The sequence below is a fragment of the Vanessa atalanta genome, chromosome 2 (assembly GCF_905147765.1).
Source record: "Vanessa atalanta chromosome 2, ilVanAtal1.2, whole genome shotgun sequence".
Lineage (NCBI taxonomy): Eukaryota > Metazoa > Arthropoda > Insecta > Lepidoptera > Nymphalidae > Vanessa > Vanessa atalanta.
In genome coordinates, this window is record NC_061872.1 from 3138109 (window position 1) to 3163415 (window position 25307).

The 25307-nt window shown below is 32.8% G+C and overlaps 1 protein-coding gene across 1 annotated transcript in view; it reads left to right on the forward strand.

The window, feature by feature from the left end:
• The first annotated feature begins 212 nt into the window (after positions 1–212).
• LOC125075619 (acetylcholinesterase-like) overlaps positions 213–25307 on the forward strand; it is a 63117-nt gene continuing 38022 nt past the window's right edge. Inside the window, exon 1 of the mRNA XM_047687328.1 lies at positions 213–314. The gene's annotated coding sequence lies outside the window, so the exon portion shown is untranslated. The remainder of the gene's footprint in view (positions 315–25307) is intronic.

The window sequence follows — 25307 nt, forward strand, 5'->3', positions numbered from 1 at the left end:
CTAGTAGTGCAATGTAAGTTAATAATGCGAACTCGAAAAGCAATGGACGTGAAACAGCTTATATTGTGACGTTGGAGGTGTGTACGTTGGTTCCCAGCAGAGTAGGTCTACAGATCGGGCCTACAATGCACGTTGTTTATCCGCTAGGGTGCGGGGGAGGGGTACGGCGTGCGCGGGCAGGGGCTCCTGGCCGGGCCCAGAGTAGTCAGTCTGTAGCCGCCCTCTGCCGCAGTTGCACGCGACCGCGAGTGCACCAGTGCCCCCTCTAATCAGATCCGACCTTCAATCCGAAAGAACGAGACGACTATATCCAGGTGAGCCCGATTACAATTTTCGAAAAAAAAATATCCGTTTTATTTTATTTAATGTTACTTAATTTTAATGTGATTCATTATATAATTATTAATAAGTTTTGTATTTGATCTTTATACGAATATCCATCGACTATTAAAAATAAGCTCTACGAGTGCTACGTTCGTAGCATTCGTAGTGTGTAGATGTAGCTGAATTGATTACTATAGAAAAATCGTTCGGAAGACAAACATATTAGGTACGTTTCACTTGTTTTGCGGATTTCTGCGTCTGAAGGTTTCAGGGTCAAGACAAGGACTTCGAAGTGGTTCGAGTGAAAGGGCATGTTGATAATTTGCGGGATCAAATGGGGTGAACGATGGCAATGCGCCGTTCCGCCCGCGATGTCATTCGCCGTAATTGTCCTGAAAGCCTCGACCTTGTTCGTAGGCACACCGTGGGCCCTTTGTTCCGCGGGACTGCTCACGCTGATTGAACGATTAATCTGTAAACAGCAGATTCATTACTTGATTATAAATACAGATTTTTTTTATGTTCAATTTGAGATATACTAATGACGGCAATTATGTACATAGATATTTCATTTAAAATTTAGTACGGAATTAACAGGTAAAAAAATTATATAATATCTTACTTATTCTAATAAATAAGTATGATAAAATATAGAGTAAAAAAAAAACTAACTTAATATTATACAATTTATACAACTGGAGAGAGATACGCGCCACCAGTAAAGAAAAGTACGTTGAACGGTTATATAGGTAAAAATTGCAATAAACAAAACAAAAGAGATACGTATTAACGTATCAAGTTAAATGAAAATGCATAATAATTTAGAATAAAGATTAACATCAATTGTTTCGGAATTGAATGATGAATAGTGAACGAAAGAAATTAAAAATAAAATATGTTTTAACAATTTCGATTGTAATCTTTTATATCTTAATCGTTTTACAACTTTTAATTAAAAAGATAATATAATTTGAAAAGTAATTTATATTAAAGCTATTCATAATATTATATTTGTCGTTAAATATAACGTTAAATCAAAATCAAGACGATCTTTTTTCAAGTAGTCTCTTTTGAAGTCTATTGCATCGTTGTGTTTAAGAATGTAGATCCTACTGAAAAGAATCGGCATGAAAATAGTAGTTACGCTTTTTCTCGAATTAAATACAGAATCAAATAATCTATAATTATAAATGTTAATAAACTTACAATTGTTAATTTAACAATAAATAAAGAAATTGCGTAAATTTTTTCGCGAGATATACAATAATTTTATTAGTAGAATCCTTATATTTAAACAAGTAGTAGACTCTGCTTGTATGTAGTTGTTGTTTGCTTATAATGTTGCCACTACTGGGATGCTCGATTAAAGAATCCTTTTAGGACAATAAAGACACAATCGTTTTTTCGTTCCAGGTATTTTTACATTTCAAAATATGTAAGTAACAGAGAGTAAATATCCTACTGCTGAGCTAAGGTATCTTCTCCTTTTTGAGGTTTTTCTAAACCTTATTTTTTATTTCAGTTTCTTGGTAGTAGGGTTTTGTGCAAGCCCGTCTGGGTAGGTACCACCCACTCATCAGATATTCTACCACCAAACAGCAGTACTCAGGTTTGAAGGGTGTGTGAGCCAGTGTAACTCTAGGCACAAGGGACATAACATCTTAGTTCCCAAGGTTGGTGGCGCATTGGCGATGTAAGGAATGGTTAATGTATTTTACAGCGCCATTATCTATGGACGGTGGTGACCACTTACCATCAGGTAGCCAATATGCTCGTCCGCCAACATACGCCATAAAAAAAAAAACATATTCCAACCATTCCTGTACCAATTGTGTCACTGATATAATTTATATGATTTAATAAAGAGAACTTAATAGTTGATAATATTATTTGATAGTGTAAACTACTAGTTTAAACGCTTCTCCCTTGGCAATGACTTCGCTCATAGGAAAATTGAGCTCCGTATTTAAATAATGAGGTGTTAAATACTTAATGTTTCATGCCCTTTATGCCACGAACGCTTTACACGCGATCTGCCATATGTTTAACTTTAATGTAGTTTATTATCTAATTGTTTTGTACTAAACGAACTAACTACCTTAGTTCAGCAGTGGGAGATTTACAGGCTAAGACTGAATGAACTGATTTCGTTGTAGACTTAAATATCAAAATGTATCTGATGAAATATTATTTTTCTTTGTTAAGTATTTTTTGTAGTATTTTTGTAGCGCTAATTAAAACAATAAAATAAAATATTTCTTATGATTTTTAATAGTACAATTTTTTATATTTTTATTCATTATAAATTATCACCGATTACACTCTTTATAATAGTGCTTGGAACGAAGCACGGTTTAATGTAAAAACATTTTATATATAGCGTTTAATATTCGTATGAATAATGAATACATTATTTATTATTATAATAATTAATACGTTTTTATAAGCAAATAAGTCACAATAAAAGGTCCCATTTGTAATATTTACTTATCAAAACCATAAATCTATGGGTTTATTTTATTTTATATCATTAAAACTTACGTAAGATGTGTTCGTATCGTTTTACCTGTATCAATCAAGTAATGATTTGCTTGAGGTCAAAGCATTTTTACAAGGCGAAGGTTGTTATAAAAACCTTTGGTTTGTGTCTACGATTATTATTGGACTTTTTTACAAGCAGTCATTTTACATAACATTGGTTCGGAATATGGATTGAATGAATATGCAGAAGACGCGGCAAGAAACTCAGTAGTTAACTCTTTTCGAAGATTTAAAATACAAAGTTATATAAGTTAAATACAATTATATATATTTATCCCGTCTGGAAATCAACAACTATATTAAAAGGTCTTTATGCGTCATGCGAATCTACATATATATGAAACGTTTTCATTGAAGCTTTTTGACGCAAGTAGGATTGACAGCTGTCATGATTTAAGTTGTGACTATTTTTGATATATTCATAGCGTTCATCATTTTGATTTTTAAATTAGCCATATTTCTCTTTTTTACACGGAAAACAAAAGGGTCTGAAACGGTTGTTTTGAAGGACAAACACATCATAGCAATGAAAAATCTTTGATTATATTTTTAGGCAAGGAAAAAGTTTCCGCATACGTAGAATAACTTACGAGAGTTTTATTACGATCGGATGAATGTTTAACCAACGTATATATGACAAATCCAATAATATCAATTTTAAATTCAAATAAATCAACATATATTTAAATGTATTAGGAAATAAATCTGTAAAAGTGTAACGTAGGTATATTAACCTAAGAGCAGTGGGCTGTTAGTAAAATCGTAAGCAGTACGTCACTATAACCACGTGCTCAGACAATGCGTGGGCTGAACCAAAATAAACCGGTTGTGTGGGCGGGTTTAAATTTAACTCAGTCTCAACGTGAATTAAGAGTTGAATAGGTTATTATCGATCTTTGAAGTAAAGTTAACTGCCCTTGAATATTACTGTTTTTTATATTTTAGCGTTTGTCGTATAAGTGGTTTCCGTGTCTCTGTAAGATCGTGAATCTGTTCGTCCTTCGCTTGAATTCTTTCCGCTCGTTTCAGATGGGATCACATTCGATTATGAGAATGCTGGAATGAAGAATGTACCTGTGTTGACTGTATATGTGCACTATATTGTCCGGCGCAGTTGACTAGTATCTTTTCAGAATGAGCGCCGTGGTATACAGCGGTCAGGTCAACAATTATTAGCGCTAATTCTGAAAAGATGTAACGTTGTAGCATCCAGTAATAATAAAGGCCTTTATTCAGTTACAGAATTATAAAACTAACTCAAATGTCATTAAAAGGTTTTATCTGAAATAAAAATCCGAATTAAAAATTAATTAAAGAATATTTTTGGGTGGTTTCCAGCTGTTAATAATAATATAAGCCAATCTCAAACTCTAGGCATCTTAAGAACAATGAAGAGTTTTTGTGTTTTGCTTCCTCAAAATTTAGCGTCTCAACGAGAGTGTGGATCAGATCAGATGAAATGCCAAAATATTACAATAAACGATAAATATATAAAAACTGGTGGAAACTTATTGGAAATTTTCGAAAGTTGTAGTATATTAATAACAAGAAATCCACTATATATTTTAAATTAAAAAACCAATAAACTAAAGACTTCTACAAAACGCATCCTCAGGTGTACTCTTATGTACATTGCTTTATTTTGTACCTATTTTATTTTTATGGGCAGTTTTGTAAGCGTGCACAAGACAATCGGAGATAATTCGTACTTCTATAACTGTAATAATATTCTTGCAATAAGACCAGGCTGGCTACTCCCAAACATAATGTTGCGTGTATACTTAGATACACCATACATACATTCCATGGCAATGGAGGAATAACACGAATGACAGTTTTACGTTCTTTACTAGGGAGTGTTAAACCTTTGACTTTACTGCGCCTGCACACTCATAATGTCGGATGAATAATTAGGATCAAATATACAAAAGCAGTTAAATTTCAACGCATTGTTGTTAATATTTATTAAGACGTAAACTAATTAAGAAGAGAAATTTAGAATATTTTGAAATGTGACCTCCTATAGGCAGGGAAAGTACAGGCAGGCGGCTATGCGATTATACATCAACCCATCTGTAAAAACTTGAAGTAATGGTTTGATAGATACGATAATTATATTTAAAGTGGCTGTAGCAATTAATGATACCAAACTTAGTAAAGTAAAATAACAGCGCATGAATGTCTCAAAGCTGGGCTAACGCTTTCTCTCCTTACGAGGAATAGGTCGGGTGCACACTTGTTTTTAAGCTATTTTTTTATATCTACACATGTAGCTCACGACTTTTTTTCACCACTGTACTTGAATAAATAATAAACACATATTAAACACACGTAAACTCAATGGTGACGGGATTCAATCCACAATTTTCGGTTAAGATTTATATAGTACATATAAATTGGACCATCACAACTCTTCATAAGAATAAGACATATTAAGAAGATTTAACACAAGACAATATGATTGATTATTCAATTAGGAATGTATGGGAATAGTACTATAGAACATTCTAGAATTTGACATCAACGTTTTCTTACGTAAAGGTCACTACGCCAATGTCAGCCGTAAGTATTGGCTCATTGATTTACCATTAGGGGACTTATTTGTTCTTTCCGTCTTTTCGTTTTCAATAAACATAGCTTTGAGGCGAGGTAAGTCATATTAACGGCTATATAGAGTGTATTAGATATAACTTATTTTGTCAACATAGTGGATGGAAATTGGAAGGCGTACTGCAATCGAATGCCATAATTCCAGAATTATTCCAAAACCCAAAATTTTCTTTGAAAGATTCGTAAACTCTGATCTATCTACATTTAAAAGGCGAGATACAATAATCACTTTATGTTTACTAGAAAGCTTGAGCTGAGATGGCGCATTGGTTAGAACGCGTGCATCTTAACCAATGATTGCGGGTTCAAACCCAGGTAAACACCACTTAATTTTCATGTGCTTAATTTGTGTTTATAATTCATCCCGTGCTCGGCGGTGAAGGAAAACATCGTGAGGAAACCAGCATATGTCTAATTTCAACGAAATTCTGCCACATGTCTATTTCACCAACCCGCATTGGAACAGCGTGGTGGAATATGCTCCAAACTTTATCCTCAACATCATCATCATTATCCTTACAGATTGGTAATGTTGTTACTAGCAAGCCACATCTTCAGGTATAGGATATATAAATTATATCCTATACCTTCCAGGAATAATGTAGTTTTCAACAAGTGCAAATATTTTTTAAAAAAAAGGTAGTTCACACTAGAAACAAAAAAAAACACCTCTTTATAATATTAGTATAATATTATAAAGAGAAAAGAAATATAATATTAAGACAAAAAATACTCTTGTACCGATTAAAAATTTTGTATATTAATAACGTTAAACTAGAATTGTAAAACTTATTTGTATACGTAGTTTTTTTTTTTATGACATTGGTTGACGAACATATGGGCCACCTGATGGTAGGTGGTCAACACCGCCCATAGACAAAGGCGCTGTAAGAAATATTAACCATTCCTTACATCACCTATGCGCCACCAACCTTGGGAACTAAGATGTTACGACCCTTCCAACCGGAACACAGCAATACAGAGTACTGTTATTTGGCGGTAGAATATCTGATGAGTGGGTGGTACCTACCCAGACGGGTTAGCTCAAAGCCCTACCAACTAGTTAAGTAAGTAGTGCTATGAAAGTATTATTTGTTAAGAAAAAATAGGGTTCTTTATCAGAGTAAACATAGCATATTTAAGGTTAGGACTCTCTAGTGAGGATAAAACATTCTCGTGTCAGACGGCCCCGCTCTTACATAACATCGTGTGTTACATAATCAACTAAAGAATAAAGAACATTTAATTAATATAAATAAAGAAAACATAATTGAAATTAACTCTGAGTGCATGTGAGTTTGTGTGAGGCGAGAGTGTCATGTATGTGTATGTGTGTGTTTATGATTCATATGCATGTGGTGTGTGTGGTGATCAGGTAAAGCCAACGTATTATTCAAATGAAAATTGCCATTTACATTGAATAATTTGAATAAGTATGAGCACAAGAGAAAAAATGCGAGAATTCGGTATCTTAATGCTTAAGTACCTTACGAGAGGATAAATCACTCGGTTCACTATTGCAGTTCCATTTTGTAAGAAGTGATTTCGTATTTCCGTCGTGAAATATTGAAAAACGATTTACAGTGATTCTAGTTTAATTCGTATTATACTATAAGAAATTCAATGAAATTTGATATAAGCAAGGACCTCAAGGCATGTTCTATTTTTTTTATGTAGAACATACGATGCCCCCCTAACGCCCGACCCATCTAATATTTTAAAATGTACTTATTTTTGGTTTTATTTTACGCTTTTATTCTCGGCTTGAAACTTTTTATAATACGTGTTTGCCTTTTTTCTTCTTTTATAAAATTAATATGAGTTAGATTCTTCTCAGCTCTGAAATATTTATTTAAGAACGATTATAAATTTCTTATAATCATTAATCAGATTTAATAGATATATAATAGCTTCACATAATTTCCGATGTATAGAACATACAACTCGGTGAAACAAATACGTAAATTTCGTGAACAAGACATTCGTAGATAATGTCGAAATATCGAGCTCCACCAAATAAAAATAAAAAAAACATGGTATATATCCCGTTTTAAATACTGTTAGTAATAAATACGTAAATGTTTATTAGAAGGTTTGCTGTATAAATATATCGCCGCGAGGTGGTGAGAATGCTAGAAGTACTTCGCCATGGAATGGCTCGCAATAAGTAACCATTGCCATTCCTGTTATATTGGCACCAAAAGAAATTTCAACTATTTCTTACATCGCCAATGCGCGACCAACCTATGTTAGGTCCCTTGTGCTTGTAATTACACTGGCTCACTTACCCTTCGAACCGTAACCAACAATACTAAGTACTGTTGCTTGGTAATGTTTGATGACTATATGTACATCTATGAGATTTTTATTTTTGTGTTAATACTTTGAATTTCAAAATATTTCAACTGCAAACGGTACAAAGATGTAATATTGAATTAGAGTCGGATATTTGCGCCCCTTGTCTGCTTCAGCATTTTCCGCTGCGGCTCCGGCCCTTAACATTATTTTCCAGACACGAGACGGGGCCAATATGTCGGCGCATGTAGCATCCCTCAATAGGGTTACTACTAATATATAAATACTATTTAAGTTATATGTCGAAATTTAAAAATATATTTGAACTGTAGGTGGTCATCACCGCCCATACAAAATGGCGTTGTAAGATATTTTAACCATTTCTTACATCACCAATGCCACCATTGGCAACTAAGATGTTATGTCCCTTGTACCTGTACCAATGGCATTGGCATAATAATATCTCAATTTGACACAACCGCAGTAACAAAAGAATATTCTAATCTGGTATAAAATACACTTTAAAACAACACAAGTAAAACAACTCAAAATATATGTTCTACAAAAAGCCAACTTAAAGTTATAAGAATTCTCTACCCTAAATTAATCTCTAATTGGTGTGCAAAAATATATAATATACTCTATAATATAAAAATACTAAAACTGTTGTATAAATATTTATATGTTTAATTAAAATAATTAAAATGAAACTATTTATTCTTTTTGAACTGGTGTACAAAATCGACTTCACTAGATCGTGTACTACGATTAGGTAATTTAATTGAATAAGCCTTATGATAAGTATATATTTATTTAATCTTTCCAGTCCCCGGAGACGTGTACCTCGTGCTTTACTATTATGTAATTTAGTTTAGCAGTTTGATGTACCGCCATTTTTTTGTTTCCAGGTAGCATTACATTCGGAATTTCAGGATCACAATTTTCTCTTTATGGCTTACTTTTGATGAGCGTTTTAAATAAAAATGTAAATAAAAAAAATCCACGTGAAAACTAAAAACACCTCCGCCCAGAAAGAACGAATTTATAAACAATGTCACTTGGGATGTATCTAACAATACCTCGTACATCCAAATCTGTTCAGGAATTAAAAAGTTATCATGGTATAAAGAAACATACATACATGAACCCTGAAAACATTATACTCCGTTTGCACACATTTAAACACATGAAATTTCCCATTTAAAAAATTATATCGTAATGATAAATTATTCAATCAAATAGTCTATATTTATTTAAAAAACTAACTATATAAAAATTACATGAAGATCAACTAAAATTGTATAACAAACAGTTCACCTTACTATTAAATAAACCGTGATTACTTTTAATACTATTATATTATATTAATCAATTCGCATTCACAAGCGTTTTTTATCGAGGAATTCTTGATAAGTCCGAGGAAGACGGAAGACGGAAGATGGACGCGACGAAGGCAGCGACTTAATTTCGAGTTAAATCGAGAATTTCTCCCTAATTAAAACGGGAACAGCTACTTTTCCTCGTTTTAATATTAGTGCGATTAAATCACACTAAACCAAACTTACAGTAAACCTTTTTGCATCAGTCACATCAAACTTAAAGTCGCTTTAAATCTTTATGTTCTTTACTTGGTGGTAGGTCTTTGTGCAAGCCCACCTGGGTAGATACCACCCACTCATCAAATACTCTACCGCTAAATAACAGTACTCAGTATTGCTGTGTTCCGGTTTGAAGGGTGAGTGAGCCAGTGTAACTACAGGCACAAGGGACATAACAGCTTAGTTTCCAAGGTTGGTGGCGTATTAAAGCTGTAAAAATGGTTAATATTTCTTACAGCGCCATTGTCTATGGGCGGTGGTGACCACTTACCATCAGGTGACCCATATGCTCGTCCGCCAAACTATGCCATAAAAATGATTTTAGTTATTAGAGAGGTACATATTCTATAGTCACTCAATTGAAAGCTTGAAACAAAAAGTGTACTGTAAGCTTGGTTTCGTTTGAGCCCAGCTCGGTTGTTGTGTACATCTAGTGATGTTTCATACTGTTCATTCTGATGTACGATCTCTCCATCATGACTCAGTGAACCGACTAGATTATTAGTAACAATACACCATCGATGACACGTTTATAGTGAAATGTTTATAGTATGTGATAGTGGTGCGTTAAATTGTTTTACTATTTATGATATAAATGATATATATTTAAAAAAGTGTAAAATTAAGACAAATTCTCTTCACATTTGCTCGGCGGTAAAGGAAACACTTCCCTTACCGCCGAGCACGAAATGAATATAAATACAAATTAAGCATATGAAAATTTAGTGGTGCTTGCCTGGGTTTGAACCCGCAATCATCGGTTAAGATGCACGCGTACTAACCTGGGCTATCTCGGCTCTTAACCAACCATAAACGATAATAGATGTGGCAAATTGTATGAATCAAGCATATATGTCCTAATTTAACGCGAATGAAACCGCCGAGGCCACCTATAGTTACCAAATTATCCCGAATCCCCAACCCTTCTGGTGATTACCCACTTATAAGATATTCTACCGCCAAACAGTAATACTTATTATTATCGTATTCCAGTTTCAAGGGTGAGTGAGATAGCGTAACTACAGGCACAAGGAACGTAAAATATAAGCACCCAAGGTTGGTAGAGCTTTGGAAATGTAAGGAATAGTTACTTTGTCCGACCTACTACTAATCAATAGGTACCAAATAAATATATACTAAACCAAACCAAAGTGTGACCAAATAATACATATTTTGACCCCTTTTACCTTTTTCTAGCATCCTAAAAAAAATATTTTCTACCGCAATGGAATTTAATTCAAAATTAAAATATATATATATATATATATTTGAAGTTCTGCAATACCTATTAAATTGGAGAAATATTTCGCTACAACGATTTCTTTAGCTATTTATTTAATTTTATTTCCTAATTTTTGGCCTACTTATGGGCCTTAATGGAATAAGCCAAAATCTTTTCGATTCGGGACCCCTAAGCAATTGGCTACGCTGCCTAATAAATAATCCGGCCCAGCGTGTAATATCAATATTATGTATATATTTGTTTTAGCCATGTGTTAAAACTGTCACTAGTATTGTCGTTTAAAAGCTATCGACGATTCATTTTTATCATTAAATTTTGATATTGTATGATAAAATTAGAATGTCTGTTTGTAATATTAAAATAACCGCGTTTTACTAAATGCATATGTATGTATACACGGTATATATACCTAAATAACATTTTTTACAATTTTTGTCTGTCTGTCTGTCTGTTTGTTCCGGCTAATCTCTGGAACGACTGGACTGATTTTAACGTGACTTTCACTGGCAGATAGCTGCTGTAACAAGGAGTAACTTAGGCAACTTTTATTTTAGAATTATATGTAAAATAATAATAAAGTCACGCTGTTTTATTAAATTCAAACGCGCACGAAGTCGCGGGCACAGCTAGTTATTAATAAGAATCAAATCAGACAAACATTAAAAAAAATAAAAACGCAGTGGTTACACGTAATAGATTATATATTTAAAAAAAAAATCGTAATCGATAATTCTTGACATTCTACAATACCATTTCCCTGTGAAGAATTCCAACTAACCTAGATATTTTATTCATTATATACCATCGCGATATGGTTCCTAAGAGAACTTGACCTTCCACCGTTCGTGCGCCGCGGCGATATATCACCCCTCCTTGGTAGATAACTACAAATAAACCAACACGATAGTTACCATCGTTTTTTAAGATTGTACACTCGATTAATTTCCCTCGAAGGTTCTTTTTGAAGGTTAGCTTTGATTGCTGAATTTATTTCGAATGTTTGTTTTATAATTTACCTTTCCATGAAAACTTTTTTATTTGCGAATTTATTTATTTGAGGTAACTTAAATAAATCATTACTCATCTCTTATACATAAATACATTTATCGAATCAGACTTGCATATCCTTAATTATAAAGTTTCAACTTTCATGAACTTTACATACCTTTGGCACCTCATAAATATTGTACTGAAAAATCACGATAGGATATTGGTTTAAAAAGAGCTTGATTGAATATAAAAAGTATGTTAGTAAACAAAAGGTACATCTACATTAGTGTTTCAGAACACACAGTGAATTTTTTGAAGCGTCTAGCGACTACCGCAATACATACTCCACGTATACAAAATAGTCGAATAAAAAATGCAAAACATATCAAATTTATAAAAAAAAAACAGACAATAATTTCGGGTGCTAGCGAGCCCAAACCGCAGGCGGCGCATACCGCAGCACGCCGCACTGCGGTACATGCGAGACCATCGCGCACACCGGTCATTAATCGACCTTCACTTGTGTCCGTCACTGTACCATCGAGTGCTTTCATGCAAACCGATTACATCTTTACACAGTGCATACGACGATACAGTTGAGTACACTTCGGTTCGACTTCTTATTCAGTTCCTCGAAGAAACCTTGATTGATAGTTTTGATCATGAATGTACCTTTCTGTAATTGATTAAAATATTACAATACAATTTGATACGATTAAGCAATATTTAAAAATTAAGGAAAACTACATTAGTATAAGGTATTTAGTATGAAAGTACAGTCGCATTCAAATTCAATTTATGATTTACCTAAGATCATTTTATTGGTTAAATAAAGTACAGTTATGCCAATGATATATAAAGTAAATTTCGTAATTTAAGATATTTGTCGAAATAAATTATTTATTGTCGTTTTTATACGCATCTTTAAAGCTTTGGAACTGTTAATTATAGTATTCTTAAGTTAAAGATTTGTTTGTTACTAGATACAGTACAAACTAAAATTCGAATAAAAATAAACGTCTTACCTCTACATTCAAAACTAATGCACGTGTCGCAACGATATCACGTCGTTATTTGTTAGTGTTGGGGCGATTTAGAATGTGTGATGGATGTCAACGGTGGTGAGGCGGTGACAAATGAATCCATTTGCGAGCACGCGCGAGTTGAGTGACACTCGTTACTTAGACTCTTACTATTGTAGATCTAAGGTTATAATTATTAACAAAGATTTTACAAAAAAAAGTAAATTTTTTGTGAGAGTGTGGCTAAGTGTGGGTGGTTATGTAGAGAAGGATGTTTATATGTATGTGTATATAAAACATTAATTAATTTCAATTAAGTCAGTTGTCAAAAAATATTTTAATCGAAACGACTTGTGTCTATGTTAACTTCGGCGATGTCGGCCATTTGCTTAGGCGACTTTAATAGTTCTTAAGTGTCAAATCTACATTCTCTTTTCTGTCACAAATATAGTCCGATGTGACACGACTCGGGATAGATCTTGTACAGGTTTCGTACCGTACGAGGCAAGAATGTAAGACAGCCTATTTCTCAATCATGGGCTTACTTCTGAGTTTGCCTTGGAAGAAAAATCTAATAAATTTTCATTGGACCAAACAGGAATTTGGTTTTAGTTACTAGTAATCTTCAGCCTTATAAGATAGTTACTAGATCAACGAGGCAGACAAGCAAACTCTACTACTAGGTCGCAGGACTTAATGCAGGAACGTCTGGGAAAAACAGCAATGAGCACTGTTATGTTCCAATTTGTATACTGAGTGAGCTAGTGTAGCTACAGGTGTAAGGGTCATAATATCTTACTTCGTGGTTGGTGGCACATTGGCGATGAAAGGATTGGTTAAAATTTCAGTGCCAATGTCATCAGCAAATGTCATTGTTGATGAAATTTGCAAATCCGCCTATATATGTATATACATATATATATATATGTAGTTGGTAGTTGGCTAGTTCGCCACCATTGTGCCACCAAAGAAGAAATATTAACCATTCCAGATACCGTGAATTCACCGCCGACCATGAATAATAAGAAATAATGTCACTTCATTAGGAGTGTGTGGAACCCACCCAGACAGGTTTGTGCAGCGCAAACTACAAGCCTATCAAGTTAAATTAATAGTTTTATCAAGAAAAATCTAATCACTATTAAGTTATTACATTTACATATTATAATAGAGTTCTCCATCTTCTGGTGTACTTTAAAATCTAATGGAAACTTATCAAAGACAATGATAATTTGAAAATAGATAATTTAATTACTTTTTATTGATACAACATACTCTTTTTATATTTTGTAGGACGTGTTGAACCTTAAAAATGTCACATAACATAGTCAGTTATTGTGTATCCCAATCGAAGACGGTGTAAAGTTAAATAAAACTAAGATTCACATATTACATCTGGTATATTTATGCGCTACAAACAGTTATTGACTAATTTATCTTTATTTATAATACAAAAAACTATGCACCTTAATCATAATGTAACTTTTTATTTACTTTCAAATTTACAATAGTAACCTCGCTGATACTCAAAACGTAATTTTTTCACGAAACTACGATGAATCCCATAGGAAATGCGACTTATATAACATCGACCAATCGTGTGAATCCAATGCCAAAGTTGCTTATTTGTCTATATGGCTCCTGTGATTGGAATAGTCGATAGGCGTTTGTCAGATTGGCAAACCATAGGGAATATAGTTATTTAATATCACACTTATGCGTAAACAAAACTTTTACCATTGTTGGTGGAAGTGATCTGTGTTCACATATCGTTATAATAGTTTGTATTACTGTTCCGATTTTAAGAATGAGTCAGCTAGTCAATATAAATAATTATTTATTTAGAAAACAAACAACTATAAGAACACCTTTTTTAGTAAATATACATATATATAAGAAAATCATAAAACAATATAAAAATAAAAACAGAAGCGTATAAAGGAAGTAAAATAGGTATTTAAATATATTACGTAAACTAAGTTTGAATTACAATATACATATGTTATAATTTTACATGCACGTAACAAGAACACATTCGTTGAATAATCATACATTCAAAGTATTACAAAAAATAAAGCCTGATTTCTCGAGTATTTTTTCGATTTTATTTATATACGTTTTGTTATAGTGTTTCTAAATTGTAGAGCAAAATATAAATCCAAGACAGAGCTAACATAAGCATTAAAAAGAAGAATAAGGTTGAAGGTATTTTTAAATTCCTTAGCCAAACTTACTAAATTCTAGCATTGATAAATTTTAGCTTTTATTTAATATAAAATACTTAGGCAAGCAAAAGTTACATTTTTAAAATTTAAGTGTAAGTTTGAAGTAATAAGCAATCTTGAGGCGATTTAATTATTTTGAAATCTATCTTGTGTATGCTAAAATTAGGAATATATAGAATAATGTCAGTAATAAATTTATTGAATTGTAATGGCCCGAGGTGAGATCCTTGGGGAACACCACAGGCAACTTGTACAAACGATGTACAAAAACCTTTAATGGCAACAGCTTGACTGCAAATCAAATTCAAGCCAACGAAGCAAGTCACCGTTTATACTAACCACAGCAAATTTTTTAACCGAGAAATAATGAGAGGTCTTATCAAAGGCCTTTGAATAGTCAGTATGTACAACATCCACCATTGTTCATCACTGTTGTAACTTGATGAGTAAACTCACAAAGATTCGTTTCAGTTGATCTAATATTGATGAATCCGTGTTGCTGGTTGATGATCAGCGGTCTTAGAATGAAACATAACTGAGCATAAATATTTTTTTAAAATAATTTAGCTATAGTGCTTAGTTTAGATAAAGGTCGATAATTTTGTATGTTATACTTATATGCGGTCTTGTAAATTGGCTCTAGAAATGATTGTTTCCATGCCTTGGGTAATTTACCTATACGACGAGATATATAAGATAAATAAAAGTACATCTAAATGACTAAAGCAAGACTTAAGAAAAATGTGAGGAATATCATCGGGGTCTTTACCCTTCAAGTATTTGCTAACGGTTTCAATAGAAAGATGAAAGATCAATGGTACCAATAGAGACTGCAAGAGAGTTACGGCGGTGATCGGTACTGGCTTATTAAAAAGCTGAGCGATTTAATTACCATCAGACAGTATTAAAACATTACAACCAAAATATCGGCATAAGCTTTTTTTTGATTTAACCTAAGATGAAAAGGAATTTTCAGCACTTTTCATATATTTTTGTAACAAGTAACACTCCATCTGCACACGCTTATGGTGTTCTCGTAAGAGGTCAAATCTATCATGGTCACTCTCTCTCTTGAATATTATATAATATATAAACGCGCGTTCAATACAGATCTATTTTTTTTCTAAGTTTGACTTTATAATACATTAATATTATATTAGTTTACTGAGCATGATCATAGTTTTGTCTATAAGCAAACAGATTTACAACAACATCAATAACTCGTTACAGAATTGTTTCCAAAACACATTTGTATCCAAAAACGTTGCACTTAGAAAATATATTTATCTTTAGTCACAAAGTAAGCTATTCATGAATTTCACTTTTTGTGCGATAAATTTTGTGTGTAGCGGAATGCAGTGAACCGTAGTTCTGACTTTTTTTTAGACAGGAGAAAGTCCTATATGTATTATTTTTCATGGAACTTTTTATCAGAAAATACTCCCATTGTATTTATTTTTAAATAAAATTGTGGGCAGTTGAATATTATGGATTAAATACAAGTAAATTACTATAGATGTAAATGGACAAGTCCACGTCTCTTCTCTTTAAGGTTTGGAGCTAAAATCTTTAAGAATTTTATTGAAATTTATGTATATGCAGGTTTTCTCACAATGTTTTCTTTTTCTGCTGAGCATGAGATGCCTGTTGGTTGCGTGGGTTTGAACTTGCAATTATCAGTCAAGATGCACGCGTTCTAACCACTGGCATCTTGCCTCATATACTTCAATACCTTACCTGGCGTAAAGGATACCGTGATCATATTTTGGATTTTAAGTGCCAATTCTTCTCGAGAAAAAAGAGACGAGGCCTTACTAACTAGTACCGATATTATTTATTTATTTATTTATTTATGTACCAACAGAGTATACAGAAAATTATATAAATGAAAAATGTGTACAAAGGGATAACTTATCTCTAACAAGAGATCTCTTCCAGAAACCCTGAATTTAGTGGAGATTATTTGTAATACATATTTATGGTGTAGGTACAATATCAATTAGTTTTATATTATAGAATTCAAGTAGACTTAGCGATAAATGAATATATTACACACTAAATACAAATATATACATAATATATACCATTATCTATAATATATATATACATTCAACTTACATAGATACAAAAAAATATATATACATACATATAAAATAAATTAAACTTAAGTGGCAAGAAAGTGTTGCTTAACTCTGATTTTAAACGATTTTATCGTAACATTATTATAGAAAATATTATCTGGAAGAGAGTTCCATAGGCGAGCGGCAACAACGGAAAACGAGTTACCATAGGAAGTAGTATTAAAAAATGGTACCTCAAGAGTTTTCGACGCCACACATGCGCGTACTGGTCTTTCACGAGCAGGACAAAACAGAAAACGCTCATGTAGGTAATCAGGGCTACCATGATTTAATATATTAAAAAGAAGCGATAATATGTGCAAGCTCCGGCGAAGTCGGATAGGAAGCCACTTTAACTGACGTCGAAATTGAGAAATGTGATCAAATTTGCGCAGACCGTAAATGAAACGAATGCACAAATTTTGAAGTCTATCTAGTTTGTCAAGTAGCTCTTCATTCGCATCAAGATAGCAGATATCAGCGTAGTCAAGGATGGGAAGAAGAAGGGATTGTGCAAGTAATATTTTTGTTTTAAAAGGAAGGAAATTCTGCAAACGTTTTAGAGAATGCAGAGAGAAATGGACACGTTTACTGACTTCGTTAACCTGAGCTCTCCATGATAAATTGCAATCTATGACTAACCCCAGATTAGTAGCTTGGTCGCTATATGCAATTTGAGTTCCATCATAGACAATTGATGGTACAATGTCCCAATTAATTTTGCTACATAACTGTCTGGTACCTATTACCATTGCCTTCGACTTCAAGGGATTAACAAGAAGCCCAAAGGATGTAGCCCAGTTCTTAATTTCAACAAGATCATGATTGATATCATGTATGGTCGAACACAGATTTGATAAGGTGGCGTGTCTATAAAGCTGTAAATCGTCTGCATAGAGATGGTAGTGAGAAGAAATAACTTTGGTAATTTCATTAATGAAGATTGAAAACAGAAGAGGAGAAAGTACGCCGCCTTGCGGAACGCCAGCAGAGAGATCAGCCCAGTCCGAGGAAGCCTCATCAGACTTTACCATCTGCCGACGACCACGAAGATAAGATTGGAACCAATCAATCACAGGCTGAGCAAAGTTAAGTGAGCGAAGGATACCAAGCAATACATCAAAGTCGACTGAATTAAAGGCATTGCTAAAATCGAGCAAAATGAGAATAGTAAACTCTCTTTTGTCCATAGCGAAGCGAATGTCTTCAGTGACTTTAAGCAGTGCGGTGGAAGTACTGTGACCGGAACGGAAACCGGATTGAAAAGGACTAAGGAGATGATTATGTGTTAGGAATTCTGACAGTTGCTTATGTACAACGTCTTCAAGGATTTTTGATAGGATAGGCAAAATAGAGATGGGACGAAATTGTGAAAATGAAGAGGGATTTGATAATTTGGGTAAAGGAATCACATGTGCTAACTTCCAAGATGTTGGAAAGGTATTGGATTCAAAGGAAAAGTTTATAATGTGGGTAATAACAGGGTTTAAAGAGTCAAGAACAGGTAATAACATATCCCGACTAATGTTGTCATTACCAACCGCCTTGGAAGTGATAGATAGGATGCTTCTCTTGACTTCGCTCTCTGTGACTGTATGAAAATTAAAAGGAATACAATCAGGCGTGATGGCGTTCGCCATCTTTAACAATGTTTCAGCCTTCGTAGAGGCTGAAATTGTTAAAGGGGGAGTACAAAAATGTTTATTTAGAGAATTCAGATCAAATGAATGTTGAGAAGATTTTGAAGGATTACCCACGCCTAAAGATTTAAAAAATCTCCACATTTGTGAAGTAGACAGTTTATCGATGGAGGAGTGGATGAAACGGCGTTTAGCATCTCTACACATCCTATTGCAGAGATTTCGCAATTTTTTGTACGTCGCAATATTAAGGTCAGTAGGATTCCTTTTAGAGACTCTCTTGGCTTTGTCACGTTTTAATATATTATATAAATTTTTTTTTTTAATATATTATATAATATATTAAAAAAAAAAGACAATATCCTATTTCTATATCCAACCATAATTTTAACTTTACTTGTAAAATGTATAATAAAACCCAATAATAGTGAAAAATTTATCCAAAAGTATTAGATAATATATAGAACACAGTATTAAAAAAACTGTCAGAAAACCTCCATGTGAAACATCAACTCTTTAAGAGGAGAGGAGGCCTAATGGGTAATTAACATGCTGTTTGTGTTCAATATTTTATTTTAAAAAAAAGCGTTTTGATATATATAAGTACAGAATCCGTCTCGGCTTCGTTCGCCAAAAATAAAATACTTTTAAATATATATCTGCGCGTTCTGACACATTTGTATAATTTAAAAAATATTGTAGTAGATATTTGTCCAGGTGTGTTAAGAATGATGCTTTCAATCATTGATGGACGAGGTTAGGATGAAATTGGAGATAAGGTTGATCGCTCCACTCGACACCAAAAATTCTTAAAATATTTTTTTAGTAAAAAATACGAATTTCTAATTCAAATTTGGAATTCCTGTTTCATATATTAAGTTGCGCGGTGATACACAGATATCCATAGAACATAAGTATACGCAATATAGGGTATATTATACGTTCAAAACAAATAGCCTTAATTTCCCTTATATTTTTGAGCGCTACTGTAGAGTTCATTTACATTTTTCGTGCGCCCTTTGTAGCGCTCAATTTTATTATGGTAATGAAGTTGCATCAGTCGGATCTGATTGGCGACTGATTGATTGAGTAAGATAACAGAAAACTATAGGGCTGCGTTGTAACAAAAAAAAAAAAAACAAATAAATGTCACAAAGAATTATTAGAAGAAATTTGTTTTGTTACTGTAATTACTCTCATGTTAAGTTCTATTTTTAAACTAAAGAATTTCAAATATGATGACGTCATATATTGGTTAATATGGATAGAGCAGAGACAAAGCAACATAAGGTAGTAATTGCGTATAAACATAATTGTTCTTACGACCGTATGTAATAATAATAAGTATATTTGTTACATTTTAAAATGTAACAAATATACTTTTTCACGCATGGTACAAAGGACATTTTCTAATGTCTAATGCTGATTGTGATTTTTATTTTTTTTACAAAATAATTCAGTGTCAAGAATTAATTCTAATTGATTCGTCCGTACTGTTTTAATCCCCAATATAAATTATTCTATATATTTTGTCTCATAGAGCTTAATTGAGCTCTTCCAGCTCCTCATAGTATGTAATGATCGCGCTAACTATATATTTGTCTGCGTGTATATACGTATAGGTATATCGTTACCACGATTCCCTCCAATCATAAAGATGTCAATCACAAACGGATGCGTCGAAACGCTGGGGCCGCGATCATTACTATGAATTCAATTCGGTCGCATTCGAATCCGACGGGGCGTTAATAAATTGAACACTTTACAAGTTGTTTGGAAGCGTAGAAACGTACATTGTTCCATGTAACTATACGTTACATTTTTACGTGTGTGTGTGTGTTTGTTCTCACTGTATGTATTTATTTCACTGCTCACTCGTCTAGTGTCTTGATCATACGGCTTTACAATCCTCGGAATACTCTCGGATCGTGTCGGATCTCATTCTGGTCGTGTTGCATTATGACTATGAGAATAAGAGTATATTTTTATTATTATTCCATTTTTTTTACATTAGCAGCCTGTAAATTTCCCACTGCTGGGCTAAGGCCTCCTCTCCCTTTGAAGAGAAGGTTTGGAACATATTCCACCACGCTGCTCCAATGCGGATTGGTGGAATACACATGTGGCAGAATTTCGTTGAAATTAGACAAAATCCACCACTTTATTTAGTGTAAATTTCCATATAAACCGACTTTTCATCAAATTATTTGTTGTGTGTTTGTTGTGTAAATAAACTTGTGAGAATTTTCAGCTAACATAATTAATTTCGACTTTCATTCAATTCCTCTCTCTTAAACAATATTAATTAATTATTGTAGTCCTGTATGGATTTATAAGTTTTACAATAAATTTCCGTAACACGTTTGATTACAAATAAATAATAAATAGATTAAACAATTTTGTGATATAAAAATAAAGAATACGGGATTTTCTTTCACCTTCAAAAATTACCCGACGTTACGTCAAAAATGTCGGCAATTACATGTACCGGTTGAAACTGGTTCATTGCGGATTATCAGGTGTTGCAGTCACGTGACCGGCTCGCGTTGCAGTTGGGAATATGCCAAATTGCGCCAAATTGCAATGCAGCTGCAGAATAGAGCGATTTCCATACGCTCATTTAATCATGAAAGTGCATTCATATATTGTTACATTCGAAATGTGAATTTGTATTTTCATTGACGTAATATTTTTTCTTTACATGACAATAAATCTATGGAACATGCAAATGAATGGTAATCCTGTATATTGTAAACATACCGCATTTATAAAATAAGTTCGGTATACAAATATACATTTATAGCAAAACAAAACCAAAATGAAAACTCATATAAGATTTATTTTTTAAATATTTACAATACATACTGAGATACTTTTCAGTCGAGGTTTATATCTAAAAGTTAAAGTATTCTACATCACATTGATTCACAATTGGTGTAGATAGATAGATCACGTCAAAAAAAAGAACAAAAATCTTCATACCCCATACATTTTACGAAGTCGGCTTAAACCCAAAACTTTCCACCAGTATAGAAATATGAATCTACAGAATTAGCTACTTAGTTGAAATTCAGCGGGAATTAAAACAGCCTGTACGCTAACTTAATAAAGGATTAACTGTCGGTTAAACTTTCAGATTGAATCTTCGATAGTAGTTACCGTGGAACTTGTGAATTAAAGTTTTAAATACGTTGAATATAATTACAGGAGCGGTTGTCTTAAGTACTGTTTCATTTTGAAATATCGAATAATTCAAATTGTTTTTTTTTTTAATTTTACTTATGAATAAGTTCTAGTTCCTAACGGAAGATTTTCTGCGTATTAAGATAATAATTGTGAATTATATTGGACGTGTAATTTATTAGTTAGTATGTATAGTAACTTCCTGTTAATATACATGTATATACCATGTCTTTATTTTATTTTGAGAAGGTTTGAAGCCTCTTCCACCTCACTGTTTTAGTGCAGGCTAGTACGTACAGTAACATTCCATTAGGTATATTTGGGCTCATGATGTTTTCCCGCATCTAATCACGACGACGAATTATATAAACGAATTAAGTACTTAAGACTTCAGTAATTCTTAAGTCATTATGAGAAGTAGTCTATTTGGCAATAATAATAATATTCAAAGTAGGGATACATTAAATTAAAATTTATTTTTAAGAGAAAAACAAATGAATATTTTAAAATTTTAGTAAAAATGACGTACCTAAATATTTATTGTAAAATGCTTCACTGAATAAAACTCAGAAGTGAATTTAACTACTTCACTGGCAGAATTTCTCAAGACGTATGCACAATTCCTTCAGTGGAGAGCATGCGACGAATTTTAAACACAAATTTGGAATTTCAAAAACGACACTAAGTTTTCGTAGTGCTGGGAGTTTTATCCCTGGTCTTCCTTTATATGCATGCTTTGTCCAATGAACTATTTCATTTCTTAAATGTTTTTAAAATACTATATGCGCGGTTTAATTCGCGTTTAATTAATCTCCATGCGTGAGACGTAGAGTGTATATGCCTATGTTTGGCCCCATGTAAATTAAGTTAGAAAAGTCCCGTTTTGATGATGACCATTTTTCACCCTTAGAGGTGATACCAGAGGGTGAAAATTCGATTGTTATCTGAGAGTATATTTTGAAGTCGTTTTAATTTTCTGAACATTTTATATTATAGCATCCATTAAATAATCAAACGCTGAGCATAATTTATGTATGTGTGTAAAAAGTTGTTATATATGCACACATTAACAAAACTATGAACCAGTTACATTCCAGTGCGTCAATGTGAAGTTTATTTTGCATTCAGTAAAAGCGAGACCAATTTCCGCAGCTGGCCCGTGCACTTCCTGGGCGTATCGTTTACGCCACTTAGGCCTGCCCTCAATCGAGTTGCATCAGTAATTTAGGTAGTTCAATTTTTCGAACAAAATCTAATTTTACCTATATTTTTTTAAATGGAGTGATTATTTAAACATTTATTCGTCTTCTTCTTGCATATGTTAATGTTAAGGTTATAGAAAGAGATAATCAGTCTTTTTCATGTATCGTTCGTATATAAAATATCTATTGATATAAAGGAATGGGCAGGGCAGGTCAAGTTCAGTTTGTCGATAGAAGCGAGTGTAATTGAACCGTAAACCAAAAATATAACCGTAGACTAAAATATATTTTATTTATTCAAAAATAAACATCACCAAAACTTTTTGTAAAGGACTAACATGAAAACATTTTTTATTCGAAATGTCCAAATCAAATCCTAGGATGATTAAAAATATCGTATTCAATTAATTATTTATTTTTCATTATTCAAATGTGTATCTAGTGACTACTGCACAGGAAGATCAGCGATTCTTGTCACGGGTATAAATTTGAACAAGTGTCGTCTAAATACGAACGAAGTTTTATTAACAATATTATCATTTTAATTGTTTTAATGTTGTTTCGCCTGATTAAAAACGGCCGTTGGCCACCACGTTGCCATTGTAAGAAATATTAACCATACCTTACATCGCCAATGCGCCACCAACCTTGGCAACTAAGATGATATGTCTCTCGGGCCTGTAGTTACACTCACCCAACAAATTGATACATAGCAATGCTAAGTGTTGTTGCTTGACGGTAGAATATATGATCAGTGGTACCTTCCAGGTGGGCTTGTATAAAATCACTAAGTAAATAAATATTTAAAAAAAATACGTACTAAAATATTTATATAACAAATTTGCAACTGTTTTAATTACCAGCAACAATAATCACATTAACGAATAATTAAAAATTCTCTCGAAAAAAAAAAACCTTGACGTAACATTTAATTTCTTAAATGGTGTTAAAATATTTTACATCATGAGCGAGGTGTGATTTTTATTTGGTACTTAAATAAACCGCTGCATGTAGGCCAACTGGGTGCAGAATGGCTTTAGGTCAACGTTACGTTCAAGAGTCGAACATTTATTTCGAAATTGCTACGGCCGAATTTAGTACTCGAAAATATGTTTTTTGTAACACAGTGAAAATTATTAAGACGCCTTATAATGTTCTTTAATTTAAATTAAAAGATTATGTGTTAATCTATACTAAATATTATAAAGTCGAAAGTAACTCTGTCTATCTATATTGTTGCTTTTTCACTACCAAAAACTAAGTCGAATTTGGAGATTTTTTTTGATGCAAACTCCAAGGAACAACATAACCTTAAATTTTTTGTACCTGACGCCTGACGAATAACCCCTTAAACGTGAGCGAAGCCTGGCAAATAGTTTTTAGAAAGTTGGTAATTTTTTGGATAAAAGATCGTTAGACACAACCAGACAAGACAATGTTTATAAATTGATTTATTAATTTTCTAATAATTTAAAACATATGTAAAAAAAACATCAATAAATAAGTTCTATTGTATAAAGGTCGTTGATTTCCAACTCTAAAGTAATATGATTAACTTATTGAACAGAAAGACTTACGTACGTACTTAAACACATTTAGAATAAACGCATTAACCATTATATCTGTGTCGGGTTAAAGGCGATCTAATGCGTCTATGTGTAGAGATTTAAATTAGATTTTATTTAATCTATTTAAGGCTTCCGTTTTATGTAAAAAACAACACAAATTTATATTATATAAGGCTTAAACTGTCAGTTTAGTTGTAGATATAAGTTTTATAAAGCTGTAAAAATAAATATCAGAAATAGTGGTCAATAATCCATATTACCGTTTAGTATTTTCTACGTCAGATAAAGGTTATTTTTTAAACAAGTATTAATTGATCTGTTCATCTTTATACTGTTAAAAGTTACGAGTATGAGTTCTCCCCATACTATACGTAGCACGAGATGGTTGAATTTTCAAGTCGATATCTAGTACTCGCTTCTCACCCGGCGACGCTGTAAAGTCAGACCTACCCTGTGCATAGCAAATACACAAGTGTAAAAAAATATTTTGACCAAATTAATTATTTTTTTCGTAACATTGGAAAATCATTCCTTTGTCCCATTCCATTTTCCTCGAGCGTAAACAATAGCAATATAATTTAAATTGATACAATGAAAAAAAAAAAACATTTCACTTTGGGCTTTGTGCAAACCCGCTTGGATAAGTATAATATTCCCCACACATATTCTACTACCAAGCAGCAATACTTAGTACTGTTGTGTTCCGGTTTGAAGGTGCTAGCCTGTAGTTACAGGCACAAGGACAT